General features: G+C 32.4%; 1 long non-coding RNA gene across 1 annotated transcript; it reads right to left on the bottom strand.

Moving 5' to 3' along the window:
• Positions 1–11,037: 11,037 nt before the first annotated feature.
• LOC132719690 (uncharacterized) lies at positions 11,038–14,192 on the bottom strand. Its single transcript, XR_009624260.1, has 3 exons — positions 14,035–14,192; positions 11,375–11,503; positions 11,038–11,143 (listed from the first exon to the last, which is right to left on the bottom strand). It is a non-coding gene; the product is annotated as an uncharacterized LOC132719690 (long non-coding RNA).
• Between the last annotated feature and the right edge of the window lie 3,432 nt (positions 14,193–17,624).

The raw sequence follows: 17,624 nt of genomic DNA on the forward strand, positions 1-17,624 counted from the left end.
AAACGAAATGTATGAGTAAACATATACATCGAAGACAAAATTACTTTTTATTTACTAACTTTTTATGCAATTCGAAACCTAAATGTCAGGTATAGTTTTAGCGGGTATGGTTTTTGTTTGCTTGCTGTTCTTATCCATGACAGTGATATAATGAAAATACAATTTCCTCCAGCGTATTTGAACATATTCTCTTCACAACTGTCTAACACGTTCCCTTCCAAAACAAATAATTGTTGTCATATTAATTTAGATTAAAAATAAATCTCACCACTTTGATCCCATTCTCCTCTTCCCCATCGTCGTCTACAACAACGCTGTTGTCTGTATCCACATCGTCCTCTTGAATATTCTCCATGCCAGCACCTATATCTGCAGCTACAACGTACACCACCACCAGGTCGGTACTGGGCTAAAATATGCACCAAATATATCATTTAATTTCATAAAAAATATTGTGAACAAAAGAATTAAAATTTTGCACAAATGCACAAATTAATTGTACTCATGATTTTACGATGCCAATGTTAATACGTTCTTAAAAGTAAATGAGCAAAGCGCTATATAGAAAATATGACGGTTTTTAACAATACAATTTTTTGTTTACAATCCAACAAAACAATAAATAAAGTTAATATATGACAATTAATTAAACGAACATCTGAATCAGACGTAGCATACGCATTTCTATATGCCTGTTGAATTCGGCTTATGACATTGCTTAATTCATTTTAATCAAAAGTTTTATTTGTCGTTTTGTACAATGTACAAAAAGTATATGTCTCTTTCTATATCCTTGCTGAATTCGGCTTATGACAATATAGCTACTTTGACAATACGAGAAACATAGAGATCTTGGAAAATTACATTTTTTGGTTTTGTAGCGTACAAAGTATAAATCATATAATATGTATCTTACCCTCTGCTACGTCAGGAAGTATCACCATAGTGATGCAGCCTACCAATAATAAAACTAAAAGCAACTTATTCATTGTAGAAATAAATTTTCTGAAATAACCTCTATAAAACCAGAAGAAAACCAGATCATATATAAATTGAATTAAAGTTTGACGAACTTATATAGGTAAACTGCATCCAGGATGTATCTATATATTCATGTTTCGTGTAGTAAAACACTGATGTTAACACCATGTAAGTCGTGTTGTAATAACAACTTATACATATATGTTCATACGATTGATTGGTACCGATAATGAAAAAGCGATTTGTATTTATTTTGTTGACTTTCACGAGTAAATATTCAAAATTGGTTATGACACACCACAAAATGTTGTTGTTTTTTTTGCAACACGAAATAACGAGACAATTCAACTTAATGCACTTGTGTCATTTATTAATAGCATGAATATCATTATGGAAAAAAACTAACATCAAAGTTTGATTAACATATTGTTTTGATATGTCTTATTTTAAAAGCTTTAATATAACACACTATAAGGTTTTATTCCACTTTTAAAATACATGTTTCGAAACTTCTCAAAACATATACTATTTTTTCTGCATTTTTATTTATTTATTTATTTAATTATTTATTTATTTATTTATTATTCATTTATATATTTATATATTTATTTACTTATTAATTTATTTACTTATTAATTTATTTAATTATTTTTATTTATTAATTAATTAATTTGATTTATTTATTTAATTATTTTTATTTATTTATTAACAAATTTATTTATTTATTTATTTATCTATTTATTTATTTATTTATTATTCATTCATTCATTCATTCATTCATTTATTTATTTATTTATTTATTCATTTATTTATTTATTATTCATTTATACATTTATTTATTTACTTACTTATTAATTTATTAATTAAATTATTTATTTATTTATTTATTTATCTATTTATTTATTTATTTACTTACTTATTAATTTATTTATTTATTAATTTATTAATTGATTTATTTATTTATTTATTTATTTATTTATTTATTGTTCCTGTTTTCATTGCTAACATGGGATGTTTCCTCTTCCAGTTATCCAATGCTCACGACATCAATAGTGATGTGTTTCATAGGTTTTAATATAGTTTCTTTACATGCACTTATACTGATAGAACGTAATTTGACGCACTAAATTTCCTAGATAATAGTTTTAATGATAGATATTTTCTTACGTAAATTTTTAAACAGCAAACACGCACACACGCACGCGCGCGCGCGCACACACACACACACACACACACACACACACACACACAAACAGAAAGATCGCTCAAAACTGCAAAATTGAAAATAATGCAGGCCAAGTTTTAATAAGCCGTTCGTGGAATGTAGTACTACTTTGCACTCCCCCTATCACCAGCTTAAGTTGAATTCAACATTTAAATTTGAAAATTATAAATTTAAAACACCCTCAGATGCGTAAATACGGCGGTAAACAATGAACATTTAATGTGGCATGAACGTGCCATTCCAGGAAATGCGGTGTATATCGAGGAATACGTGTGCCTTAAACGAGAAAATAACGGGCGGAACCAACTGAAATGAAATTTGAAAGGGAATCAGGGGTTATCAGAGTCTGCCTATAATTTTTAAAAATCAAAGATGACCAAAGTATAATCAGATATATATTTGCTACTGGTGACACAATTTAAATGTGACTAGCCAATCGAGAAAATGAACTGTACGTGTAACATCAATTATTAGCTACCATAAAAATCTTTTTTGCTTGGAAATTTATACAAAAACCACATAAACAGTGTCAAGCAAACACGCTCTTATAGTCAGGACATTGTTTATGATAAAATGGCAACAAATTACAACATTATGCAATGTCATTTTGACCATTTTTCAATCATTCAACGTATTTTATTATAAGGTTTACAAATTTATGATTTAGGTGCAGTAACATTATGCATAATAATCCTCAAGTTGCCATAAATTGCATCTTCTTTAGATTAGGCATTCACATATTATTTAAGTATTAACATTGCTTTATTTGGCAATGTTGATTGGGATATAAACAAATATCATGGAATCGCTAACAAGAAACAAAAATGGTTATGTACGATATAATGACTTTTTGTGACTAATTATGAGTGTTTTTTTTTTGTGTGTGTATTTCTCTATTATTTTAAGATCTGCTACGGGCAAACATTTTTGCTTTCCCTTAGATAACAAAAGGTCAAAAAAGAACATCAAACCTGTTAATACGATGGCATTTCATATCCACTTAGTCCTTAATAATTTGAAAATAACTAAAAAATATAAAGTAGAGAGTTATCATTGTTGTAAACTTCCAAAGTATGAATTGTAAGCTGATATATCAAATACTTCTCTACAAACATTAATCATTTCTCCTCAATGACATATATCCAGCTAAGAAGTTTCAAGCTGATTTCCCGAACACTTTTTGAGTTATAATCTGGACAAAAGGGTAATAATGATAATTGGGAAGGGTAATAATGATAATTACAAATAATGATAATTACAAAGGGTAATAATGATGGATAGAGTTACCATTCTTGTGCACTGTAACTGTTCAGCTTGAAAGTTTCGAGATATGCTCCGGATAAAGATTTGAGATAAAAAAAATTAACAAAGGGCAATAACTCGAAAATTATAAAAGATCTGTCAATTTCCGATAAGATCCGTTGGCTAAAAAAGATTGAAGCTAATCTCTCTCATATTTTTTAGTTTAGCTCCAGACAAAAAGTGGGATTGAGGGAAGGTCGAGCGAGCGAGACTATTTCCACATTTCCTGCCGCCATTTTAGATAAAATAAAGTTTTTTCTCTGTTAAAGAAATATAATACTAGAAACACACGTATTGTCATAAGTTTGAAAATAGCCTAGTTTGATCCTGAAATCATGTATATTAAATACAGGTTAACCACAGTCAGTATTTGAATACCAATTCAAAAAGTCAGTTAATACAAAATGCGTTTGAAAGGTTAAATTGAAAGTAGAAATTTATTTCAAGACTTATTCTAATGATACACAATAACAAATCAATATAATTCAATGATGTATCTACGACTTTATATTGTTGTATTTTTCGAGTTCCACGGGGTGATTGACTCAAACACGCTTAGTATTTAAGATTAAATACCGCTTAAAGCGATGATTGGGGCGCATAGTACATCTCAATAAAAGCAAGTGTGATATTTTCAAAACCGGTAATTTTCCTTTCTCTTGTTGACATTGCTGCGCCAAGAAATATGAACTTTTCAGATTTGTTGCCAATATTATGTTTCGGTTTCAGCAGTAATCTGTTATTTGTCAAGAAATACGCTCTGCTAAAAGCATGCCAGTGTTAAAGCTAACTTATCAGTACGATAGAAGTACAATGAATAAAATTAATGCCAAATCACATCGTCTCGGCCACAGTGTCATGTGATTCCATCATATAGATCCATTATCAAGTATCGTACTTACCCGAAAATATGCTAGTATCGATTTAGAATGGCATTCACAAAACTTGCCTTTTTGTAACATGATATTCTATTGGTTAAAATGGCTATGCATAATAACAATTTCTTTCAAAACATGAAGTTTATTTAATTTGTATACAAATCTGATATGCAACGATCTATCCCAAAAGATGTCGCGGGAAAGTAAGTTAAATACTATGAATCAAAAAGTAATAATAAGTTACTAGTAAATTGATTCAAAATCGCATGGCTAAATTATCCACAGACCTTCGAGTTGTTAAAAGTTATAACTGTGATAGAGGATGGTCTATATTATATATGATTCTATGAGTATTACGCCGCTTAGGATACCAATGTTTTATATTTAACCACACTTTTGTTAATTGCGTTGTTGACATATTAAGCGCTGCCAGTGCAACAAATACTTTGTACTAAATCAGCCATTGTTCTACTCATAACATTATTCATGTTATAGGTTACTCATAGAATTATCCTCGTTAAACTTCAATCATAGCATTATTCTCGTAATAGTACACGGTCATAATATATAATTATGTATGTATGTGTGTGTGTGTGTGCGTGTGTGTGCGTGTGTGTGCGGATGCATGCATGCATGCATGCATGTATGTATGTATTTATTCATGTGCGTGCGTGCGTGCGTTGTATGTGTTTTGCAGTATATATGCATGCAAATGATAATCAGTAGAACTAAACCATTCACATATAAAAACAATTATCCTTTTTCAAATGATTTTTTAATATACAGTACACACTTTGCCATTTTGTAAAATATTTATGTTCAAAATCAATCTTGTATTAATAGAAATAATTGAATTTTCTGTTCATTAAATAATATATTTTGGCTTTTTTAATCTTATGATTTGAAAGAATTTTGTTTTTGCCTGAATTTAAAAAAGTAGTTCGGCAAGACACCCATGAAAATACGGAAAATATGTTTCACTGCAGTGTAAAAATAATTTCTTACAGAGAAACAAACGGGAAATGAAATACGCATTTTATTTCAACAATATTTCTTAATATTTCATTTAACGTAGATAATGAATATGTATATATACTTTCCCAATAGACTGTTTCATTAATGGGGAGTCATCATAACACGAGTTTTGTCTATTCAGCTTTCATATATAGAATGGTCAACATAGGATTAAGAATTCTTATATTGATCATTTTTGCAACGGAAACAATGCAGTAGGCTTAATCCAGGTCCTTAAAAATCTAGAAACTATCATACTTTAAGTATCTAATTTTATTTTTTGCTTTCTTTAACCAATGGAAAGAAAGTTTGTTCGGTTAAAACCGTGGTAAATTGTTCGTAAATTTTGCCTTTTTTTTCATTTCATTTTCAGTTCAATCAGTTGCCTTTAACCACAGTCATTTAAATCGTCATGGAGTAATTAGGTGCAGGGAAAGTATTCACAAAAACCATTGATAGTGATTTTGAAGGAGTATAACAAACGTCTAAATATTTACGTAAGACAAGTTGAAGAAATTGTGCATGAAAACTTCGCAATAACCAGATATTTAAAGGAGCTCCACTAAGGTCAAACATTCTTAAACACGAAATTTAAACTACTAACATACATCGGGTGAAACACTTAAAATGGAAAAATCTGCTAATGATAATCACGAAATATGTTCAGAACTAAATTGAAATCGAGTTTTAATTCGATTTTCGGATTTGAACGAAAAACGTGTTCACTCTTTTTCATATTTTGTGCCACTTTGTAAATAAAAGTGATGGTTATGGGAAAATGGGGTAAGAAAATGATCAGACAACTTGCACACAAGTTATTGGTCCAGACCTACATAAACTGGAACAAAATTCCAGAAAAAAAATCTAGTCCTATCACGACAAAAATATCGCTAGAAGTCCATTTAAGAATTATAATTAACTCCTTTTTAAACTAATTGGTCTAACTGGATAAAATTTTTAATTAGCGACGTTCTTTCCTGAATGTCGTTTGTGATGTAAAATATATGTTGTGTCTCGCTATAGCTGTTTACATATTCAGGTTAACTATTTAATGTGAAAATGTAGAATAGTCAGATTCGTTTTCCTATGATATATTATACATGTGCTTATATCATTAATTACATAAAGTAAACATACAGAAAATAACGCTATGTCTAGGTTCGATGTTGAATGACTTTCGTATCAAGATGTCATGTTAGTGACAACGTAAATGTTTCAATCACATTGTTATACAACATAAAACAAAAAAGATCTAAATAAATTTCGCATCAATTGCAGTTTTATTTTTAAATTAGTAAAACACAAACAAGAAACTGATGGAGTTGGTTTCTCATTTCGCATTCGCCAAATACTTTGTCAGCACAGGTAAAGTCATCGAATCTGAAAAAGAAAAAAAAACAGAAAGAGGTTAGATCTGTATAATTAATTTCATTTGTTCAACTTGAAAGGCAGGTTTCAAAATACATGTTTAAGGTGACTTAAATATCTAATAACAACCTTGTCAGTGTCAAAATTTCATTTGTCAATGTTATTAACAAGTATACATTTCATATAATATAATATTCCCACTGATGTGCAAACTAATCATCGATACGTATTGTATTACAATTTTATCTATTGCATTCTTTGTTATAAAAGGAAAAGATTAAAAAATATACGTTCCTACATAATTAAATTTTTGACAATTTTAATTTGTTAATCAAACCATCCACCCCTCCTGCAACAAAGCTGGTGTCTGTATCCGCACGGTTCTCTTGAGTATTCGCCACGCCAACACCTAGATTTGCAACTACAACGTCTGTCAACACCTGGTGGTCTGTACTGGGCTGAAATTGTTGGCAGTTTTTTTTAGATAACGTAAAATGATTATTAGCTCGTATAAACTTGGCTACTTTGTTCATGTTTCGTTCATTATATTAATATTCATATTATAATGTACATAAAGATATATTTGACACAATGTGTGTGTTCAGGGTGTTCACTAGCCATGAAATCCTGAGGGCCATTTTGACTAAGTATTACTGACTACAAGTCCAAATCCCCATGATTTTACCAAAATTTAACCCTTCAGTTACAATCCTTAGGGTCAAATCAAGCCTTTTGGAAATTTGAAGGGTCAAAGAGTCATTTCAAGGGTCAAACGGACACCCTGGTTGTTCTATGTCATTTTGATGCTGAATTGATATCTTAAGATGGTTAAACACGCAAGTGACGCAAGGTGCCAAATATTCCAGCAGTAATGATAAATGATGCGTTTAAAAGCAAGAACCCGTGTCATAAGAACAAAAAAAACGCTATTTTGACCACATGAGCAATACAAAATGTTTTATACATGTATTTTTTAGTATTTTACACAGAGAAATAAAATGTTATAGACTATCATAAACTGTTATTAATTGTTACAAGAAGTGAAGACAAAATATAGTTATCCTTTTCTTTTCTGCAAAAGGTGCATGTTTAAACGGTGATTTACTGAAAACATAGGTGTTTCACAAAATGAAAATAAATCTTACCTTCTGCCACATCAGGTACTATTGAAATGGTAATGCATCCTACCAATAGGAAAACTAAAAGTTATTTATTCATATCGATTGTTAAAATGCAAAATTGTTCAGTCAATAACTGTCTAAAGTCGGGAGATATATAAAATATTTAAAATTTGACCATGTTACATAGAAAATATCGACCAGGATATATGTACATATATTTCCCTATTTAATGTGGGTAAAAGCTTTTGTTTTCTTATTTGTTACACCATGTAAATAACATTGTAAAAAAACAAAAAGTACATTCTCTTATGGTTGTTTGGTATCGTTAATGACAAATTAAATTGTTGCCGCCTTTGTTTTCTAACGACATCACATCATTTTTGTTTCAGAAATGTTTTATTTGTCTTTTGATTGTTATAAATGATTTTCAAATCGTGTTAACTTCACATATTTATGTTACAAAAAAGGAACTTGAAAAAGCACCTTGTAAACAATTTAAAAACAATAATTCTGTCAATACAAGATTCATCCAAATACAAAGAAATATGTTCAAGTTTGCAGATGCGATTCTTTTCAGTCAGTTTATGGGAGTTAATGGTAAATGTGACATCACTTATCGTTCGAAGCACCGGCTAAAATATTATGTAAACTAAAAATTATATGAAATTACTGGAATCAATGATCTCGAAAGACCAGAAAATTAAACTACGAATACACTTAAGAAACGGGGAAACAGCGCTTCCAACATGGCAGCACCTTTGAAAATGATATATCCCCTGAAAGCAGCCGTCCGATAAGCTCAATGGGTAGAGCGTTTGTCTGTGAATCGGGCGGCCCGGGTTCGATTCCCAGAAAGTGCAGGGCAGGTTACTTTCGTTGTGGCAGCGTTAAGAAAATAAAACTTTTGAAAATGAGATAACGGTATTTCCTGAAAGCAGCCGCCCGGTTAGCTCAATAGGTAGACGTTGGACTGTGAATCGGGCGGCCCGGGCTCTCTCCCGGATGGTGCACGTCACTTACGTTGTGATTGATCATGAAGTCTTTTCTACGGTCATTCCGCTGTACCTCTTCTGCTCTGGTATGTACAGAAGTTTCAGTTCCTTTTGAAAGTGAAGGCAACTACTTCTGGTAAATTGCTTGATACCCTCCCTTCGCAGCTCACTGAATACACTCACGTTACGTAAGAAAGTGAGCGATAGCGGAACAATCGACCAATGCGCTTGACAGTTTGCCCAGGAACGATGCGGTGGCTGAACTGTGGTCTGGTAAATTCAATGTCACTGCCGTGATCCCAACACCACCCAATGACCTCCGGAAGCAATGAAAACAGAAACAAATCATTGGTTATCGCAGACCTGTTCGTGAGAGATAATTAAAATGTTACATCTTTCTTTCACTACCTTTCGTGGGCTTAACACAAGAATTTGAATAAATGTAGTTTTTCAAAGTCGGGTATTAGAAAAACAATTGGGCATTAGAAAAATTCTAATCGTTGTAATCAAACTGTTGGTGGTGAACAAGTGAAAGACATACATATATTTAATTTGGTGTAAACTATCATAATCAAAGTTTTAATCTTTACTTGAATAAAACATATATTATCTGGTTCACATTTGAACGAGTAGTTTATCAAAAATAAAACAACTATTAACAATGTTAAGACTTAGAACAGTACTTATATAATTCCTTTATATGTAATCGAAATGGTAATTCGGAATTAGAAACGCCATCTTAGACGGGAAACTAATATACAACTGAACTTAAACAGCGCAAGTTTATATGTGTACCATTTAAGATAAGTTTTGATAAATTCTTTTAGTATTTAATATCAATATCAAATACTGTCAAACACTAAAGCAACTACCTTCATTGGAATAAAAGTCAAAGATCAACAAGGAGGTTCAGATTCAATAAAAGCACACTTCAACCAACACGAAAACATAAAGCTAGCGTCACCGTCAAGGGCACGAAACATAAGCAGGAAGTGACGTCACAAGGGCGAGCAAGGACAGGTGCAATTATAAGCAATTAATCAAATGAAATCAAAAAAAAATACATTCAAGAAGGTACTTATTTGCACAGTGATACGAATACATTTATAGTTTTCGTCAATTTAAAAAAAGAATTATACATGGCTGTAATTAATCAGTCCTTGTTTTGATCATTGCTTTGTGATCGTTGTTTCCACATAAGAATCTTTAAGTTTATTACATCAAAATAACACATTCGTCTTTTTTCTTTTACATATTAAGGTTTTTTCGCAGAATAAATAATATAATGAGTCACTGTCATTATACCACGAAGTCATAAATATAATCATGATTCTTTTGATGTTCTTGTCATGTCATATATTTTACACACTAAACGCATCAATTCAAAATGTATTTTCTCAAAAACCGGCTGCGTTCATTGATAGTACTGCAAAAATAAAAGTAGATAACCTACTAAAAGTAGGATGTATATACCACCATAATTTTCCATACGCTGGCAGCACTAATGTCTCAATAGAATGGTCAACATAGACTTATTAACAATGAAAATTAAGGCAGTATTCCTGGTCCTTTAAAATCTTGGAAAATATCAATCAAAGTATGTAATTAAATGGATGGTTTTCTTAAACCAATGAAAAAAATGTTGTTATCATCATGGAGTAATTAGGTGCAATGAAAGTACTCACAAGAACGTTACATGATCATCTTCAAGGAGTATTACAACAGTCTAAATATTTACGAAATATTACATACCTGCAAATCTTTCACGGCAATTATAAGACAATGTAAAGTTATTAAAACTTCAAAATGATCAGATATTTATGAATTAAAATAAACTCATTTTACATCAATCGATCTAAATAAACAATACATTAAATGAGCAACGTATTTTCCTTGTTTCTTGTAGTGTACTTTGACTTAATGTGGGGCAATGTTTTAGTATTTGGAATGCAGAAATAAAAAATTAGTTTACCTGCTGAGATATTACACAGTGACAGTTATTATGTTAATTAAACCTGACAGTCAATAACGTTATCCTTTAGTAAGTACAATGATCAATGACATTCATGTCAATGTAGCATGTTTCTGAAAAGGCATCAATTTTAATGACAATGTTTCACATAATTCATAGTAGGCAAATCATAAAACAAATCATGTTGGAATCATTTGAAGTTTAATTCAGTACATCACAAATAATTCACAGATGAATTTATCGTTTCGCATTCACCGAATACTGTCAACTCCGGAGAAAAAACGTCCAGTCTGAAAAAAACACAAATATTTTCAATTGTTATATTTGAAAAATAAGTTTGAATTTGTGTTTGAATTAACTATATTATCTTATTACAATCAACTCATAGTCAAAGTTTCTTTGACAATAATACCAACAATTCTAATATATAAAATACTCCTGATGCTTTGAAACTTTCATACAGTGGAAAAAATCAACAGAATAATATTGTACTTAGATTACTTAATTGCATCTTTGAGTACCTTGTTAACCAACCATTCCACCACTTCTACAACAAAGCTGTCTTCTGTAACCACACGGACCTCTTGGAAATTCGCCATACAAACAACTATTTCGGCAGCTACAACGTCCACCTGGCGGTCTGTACTGGGCTGAAATATTTGGGTTTTTTTTATTAGATAACACATATAAAATTGGCCACCATTTTAACATTTCTTATGAAATATCAATATTCATATTATAATGTATAAATGAAATCGTAACGTTGACACGATTTGTGCTGCTCTATATCTTTTTTAAAATTTTGGAAACAAAGTGATCCCTCGGAAGCATTAATCACAACAAAATTACAAGAGAATTGCAGACTCGGTTTGATTGAGTCTGTACATGAGGGATAATGATTACGTGCAACATCCCTCACGGCCCCTAGCACCGGCTTGAGCGGTACCCAATTCTCAGTTAACACTTAATAGCGAGCTCGACGAGCTGGCCCGAAGGGCCTGCTCGCAAAGCGAGCTTTACGGTAACGCGAGTACCTGCTAAGTGATGGTTTTGAAAACTTTCGTCCAAAGTACCGAATTGGACACATCGCAACCTTTCGAATTTAAAGATAACGATAAAAACTGAGGAATTCTGACTGAAAACGGATGTGTAGACTGGTCACCCGCGCACGTCTATGGGAACCATAATTGGGCAGGGAACCAGAATAACGGAAGCTGTGTATAAAAAATGAAAATCGAAGGCGCCATTTTGTTTGAAATCTGATAAATAAAAACAATTTTTTGTCGAATTTTATTGTGAAAACTATCTAGAATGAAAGAAATTGGTCTAACTAAGAAAATGAATCCGAACACCAATATCTTTTATTCAGTCGTTAACGCTGTACAGACGTTTAAAGTATTGTTTACGTGACGTCACAATGTAGCGCCAAACAGCACGTGCAAAACAAACAAATCAAGTACGCTATTTTAATGTCGCAAACGTTTTCAGTTTTACATTTATTTCACTTTAAATAATCTTTATTTCGCTTGAAAAATTATAGAGTGAAATAAAATAAACAAAGTTTTATCAACGTTTTCAAAACTCGTTATTCATTTCACGACAGGGGCGGGGCCATATTTAACATAGTCTGGAGTTCCTTCCCCTTTCGCTACGTAATACTTGTTAGATGCCGGGAACCAGAATATATTTAACACAGTACGTGTGACGTCACACGCACTCGTTACTGCATTTGAAATAAAAATAAGCGATTATTTCATACTATTTCACGTAAAAAGTACATCGAGCTCGCTTTGAGGCTTTGCCTTTTTCATATTAGTGCTGGCATCAATGATCCCGAAGGATCATTAAGCTTATTTTATATTTTAATTTTAATATGAAAAAGGCAAAGCCTCAAAGCGAGCTCGATGTACTTTTTACGTGAAATAGTATGAAATAATCGCTCATTTTTATTTCAAATGCAGTAACGAGTGCGTGTGACGTCACACGTACTGTGTTAAATATGGCTCCGCCCCTGTCGTGAAATGAATAACGAGTTTTGAAAACGCTGATAAAACTTTGTTTATTTTCTTTCACTCTATAATTTTTCAAGCGAAATAAAGATTATTTAAAGTGAAATAAATGTAAAACTTAAAACGTTTGCGACATTAAAATAGCGTACTTGATTTGTTTGTTTGCACGTGCTGTTTGGCGCTACATTGTGACGTCACGTAAACAATACTTTAAACGTCTGTACAGCGTTAACGACTGAATAAAAGATATTGGTGTTCGGATTCATTTTCTTAGTTAGACCATTTTCTTTCATTCTAGATAGTTTTCACAACAAAATTCGATAAAAAATTGTTTTTATTTATCAGATTTCAAACAAAATGGCGCCTTCGATTTTCATTTTTTATACACAGCTTCCGTTATTCTGGTTCCTTGTCCAATTATGGTTCCCAAAGACGCGCGCGGGTGACCAGTCTACACATCCGTTTTCAGTCAGAATTCCTCAGTTTTTATCGTTATCTTTAAATTCGAAAGGTTGCGATGTGTCCAATTCGGTACTTTAGACGAAAGTTTTCAAAACCATCACTTAGCAGGTACTCGCGTTACCGTAAAGCTCGCTTTGCGAGCAGGCCCTTCGGGCCAGCTCGTCGAGCTCGCTATTAAATACGGAAGTGACGCAACGGAAGTGACGCAATATGCCAGATATCTACAAGGTAATGATAGATAATGCATTTTAAAGCAACATTTCATGGCAAATGAAGCGAACGTTATAAATACGCAAACGTAAATACGTAATCAAATGACCATTACAAACATTACAAAATGTATCATAACAAATAAGTTGGAGAGTTTAATACAAAATATCACAATGTCTGAAACTAGTCTGCAAACACAGCAACAATGTTGTAAACGACGTAGAAATGTATTACAATTGTTCTAACGTGCATATTAACAATTTATTATTAATAATAATCGCGTCAATTAGGTTCAAAATTTTTCACCTGTTTTTCTTTAGCAGAGTTAAAAGAGAGTTAAAAATATTTAGACTTTCTGTAACTAATTGTAAGAAAATGTGAATACACACATTTGTGTTATTCTTTTCTATTCTGCGCAATAAGTTCGTTTCAAGCGAATGCATGTTTAAACAGAGATTAACTTAAAAATAGGTGTTACACAAAATGAAAATAAATCTTACCTTCTGCTACATCAGGTACTATTGCAATGGTAATGCATCCTACCAATAGCAAAACTAAAAGTGACTTATTCATGTCGATTGTTAAAATGCAAAGCTTTCGGTCACGATGAAACTAAAGAAGATATATAAAATATATCAGTTTTGACCATCTTATATAAGTAAATGTCGACCAGGATATATGTTTTTCCCTTTTAAATGTGGTTTTAAAGCTTATGTTTTCTTTTTAGAAACACCATGTAAACCTCATCAAAAAAATAAAAAAAGAAAGACATGCTTCTATGATTGGTTGGTACCTTTCGTGTATTTTGTTTCCTAATGGCATGACATAATATTGTTTCAACATTGTTTGTTTATCTTTTTATTGTTTTTAATGTTTGATAAACACGAGTTTACTTAATATACTTATGTCACAACTAGGCACGTTAAACAGCACTTTCGTCTTTTTCATCGTGTAAAATACTTGTATAAATTACATAAGAATGGTAAACACGAATATTTTTGGGGGAAATAAAAGATCCTTCGAAAGCCAATATATAAAAAATGTTGAAATATCGTAATTTTGTGCGTTATGTGTGTGTGTCACGACAGGACACTGTATATAAGTGTAACATCTCTTTCTAACGGCCCCAGACACCGGCTAAAGTTGTATTTAAATATAATACGTATGTTGCCATATATACCTGGCTTGTTTCAAGCTGTTCGTTAGATAAAACAAACAATGCGACTTTTTGACACTTCATGCACAGTCCTTTTGCTTTGATTCCAACACTTTCCAGTGTTGAAAATTAATTACCGCGCAAGCTGGTGCTAGGGGTCATACGGGATGTTGCACATTTTCATTATAACAAATGTGTACCGGTTATGTCGGTGCAAGGGAGCGTAAGGAATGTTGCACTTTTTCATTATTAAAAAAGTGTACCGCTCAAGACGGTGCTAGGGGACGTGGGGCATGTTGCATTTTTTCATTATCCCTCATGTACAGACTCAATCAAACCAAGTTTACAATTTTCATGCAATTTTGTTGTAATTAATGCTTCCGAGGGATCACTCGTTCTCCGGATTTTTAAGTGGTCTGCAATCAACACAAGTATTGGAATAGACGGGAAATTCGGATACAACTCTTTATTTGTATGTGCAGCATTTACGATGAATTAAGTAAAGATTTGTCCGTTTAAGTGAGGTGTATTTAATCGTCAATATTAAATACAACCAAACAAATCGTATAAATCTGAAAATGCGGACACAAAGAATAAAACAATAATACCTATATTAATACTATTTCTACGATTTCAAAAGGACTGCCTTCATGTACTTACAAACAATTTTATGAAGATATCGAAAAACATTTATGAAAAGATCTGTATATATGCTTTCTGCAATTGTATCACTATTATTATAAATATGATAGTCCAATCTTATAATTATATTATCATACATGCCAATAAAACACACACAAAAAATGTATGTATGGATTTAGTAAGTGTGAGATACATATTCCGATATTAAATATGTATATATAGCAGATGAAATATTGTTCTAGAACAAACACTTTTTATCAATTAAATGTTCATTCTAAATCATTTAGGACTCTATCAACATTCTTTTCCCAGAAATACTTTATAAGAATATCCAAATGATACATTTTAATGTTTTCATCATTATTCGAAATACTTATATACACATTGTTAACCAATTCATTTGAAAAGAAGACGTGTCTTATTTTGTAACACGCCTTCAAGAGCGAACAAAAAAGCTATTTACTATAGGTTAGTGTTTGACGAAAAAGAAAACAGAATATCCGTATTGCAAGTTATTCAAACCTGCAAACTAAATTGATCATGGGATACAATATATAGTTATTGCTTACATCCCGACGGAGCCCTGCAGGTAGACGTCCGGGGTGATCCGGGAACAACCGGAACTTTGCCGGCAACGTCCGGGATGACCCGGGAACATCCGGCATTCGACCCCGGATGGAATAAAATATCTAATATCACCGGGGTGGTCCGGGATGATCCGGGAAGTATAGCTTTGCCGACTTCATCCTTAGCTCTGCCGGATACACTGGGAAAGCACAGTACGTAGCTCTGCAGGCAGAAACCGAGGATGATCCGGGGCATGATACGGTAGAGCCCCGGTGAATGCTGGCAGAGCCCCGGTGAAGGCCGGCAGAGCCCTAATCGATCCAGGCAGAGCCCCGAAGGATGCCGACAGAGCCCCAGAAGAAAACCCTTCCCATTTCCCTTTTATCCAGTCTTGCGTAAGGAATTTTTAGAACATCATCATGGATTACTGTTGTGGAACACTATATATAATATTAAATAATAATTATGTCTCAATGTCATCATTTTCGCGCGTTTTTAATCCACCGGGGTTCAAATAATATAAAATTGAAATGAATTCCAACATACTTTACGACCCAAACATGATTATGAAAGAATATTCAATTAAAAAGCACGATCAGTTCATCTCTTGAATCAGTGAAAATGTGCATGTGTAGATACATTTTTATACATGTATGTCTTACACACATAATTTGATTATAGAGAAAAGGGTTAATTATTAATCTTTGAAGCGGGATTTCAAATTACATTGCGTCAGCAGTGCACATTATGTACGTACCACGGACAGGCTGTATAGCGGGAACATTTCTTTTTTAGATTAGTTCTTTGTTTAAATCATAGGCCTACTCTGAATACATAATCAGTTGAGTTCATACTCATCATTCATTATAATTAATTATGTATTTTAATGGCTTTAAGTCAAAGCAAGTCTGCCACTTGACTAAGGGAGCCGGTGTAGCGTGTAGCCTACTGGTATTAAAATAACTGATACCGGCAAATGTTTTTTCTCTCAGGTAAATAGTCATCTAAAAGTGTTTTTCTTCCATACATAATGATCTAAGACTTGTTCATCTTTACTTCATAACAGATAAGCGGGTAACATGTAGTGTTGCAGTCAGCACGCACTGTTTGGATTCAAATTAACCAGTTGGTGCATTTCCACTAAGCTTAAGGTGACAACGGAGTCAATTATCACTGAAAACACCTAAAATGAGATTTTTTGCTAAGTAGATTTATCAACCTTTTCTGAACACATTCGTGATTTAATTTTGGAAGCAGTTAGTCCAAAAATTGTGTTTTTAAACGTTTTAAAACGGAACCTATACTATTTGTATCTGCTATTCGCGTAACCTGTCGATTATCGATAACGTTCCGCCCCCTGTTGTGGCATCAATGAGGGAAATCGGTAGTTCCATATATCCGTGAATTACAGGTCCATACTGGTCCATACTTCTCGTAATACATGTATCGTACAACTAACGTACATCTTTTATGAATATCTCAACATTTAGCCTTTTTTATAAATTAAGAAATTGTCGGCCAATGTACGTAACATAATGTATGAAACATAAATAATTAAGCATAGCGGCAAATCGCACGACCACGGGGTTGATTAAAAATGTAGTTGCTAAAATATCCATAATGTGTGAAAATAATTTGTCTGTCCCGTTAATCTGATAGATATTACGTTGAGTTGATAGACTTTTGTACGGATTCAAGGGCTTACTTTACATTCAACCTCGTTTT

The sequence above is a fragment of the Ruditapes philippinarum genome, unplaced genomic scaffold (assembly GCF_026571515.1).
Source record: "Ruditapes philippinarum isolate M1 unplaced genomic scaffold, ASM2657151v2 ctg2673_1_1_1_1, whole genome shotgun sequence".
Lineage (NCBI taxonomy): Eukaryota > Metazoa > Mollusca > Bivalvia > Venerida > Veneridae > Ruditapes > Ruditapes philippinarum.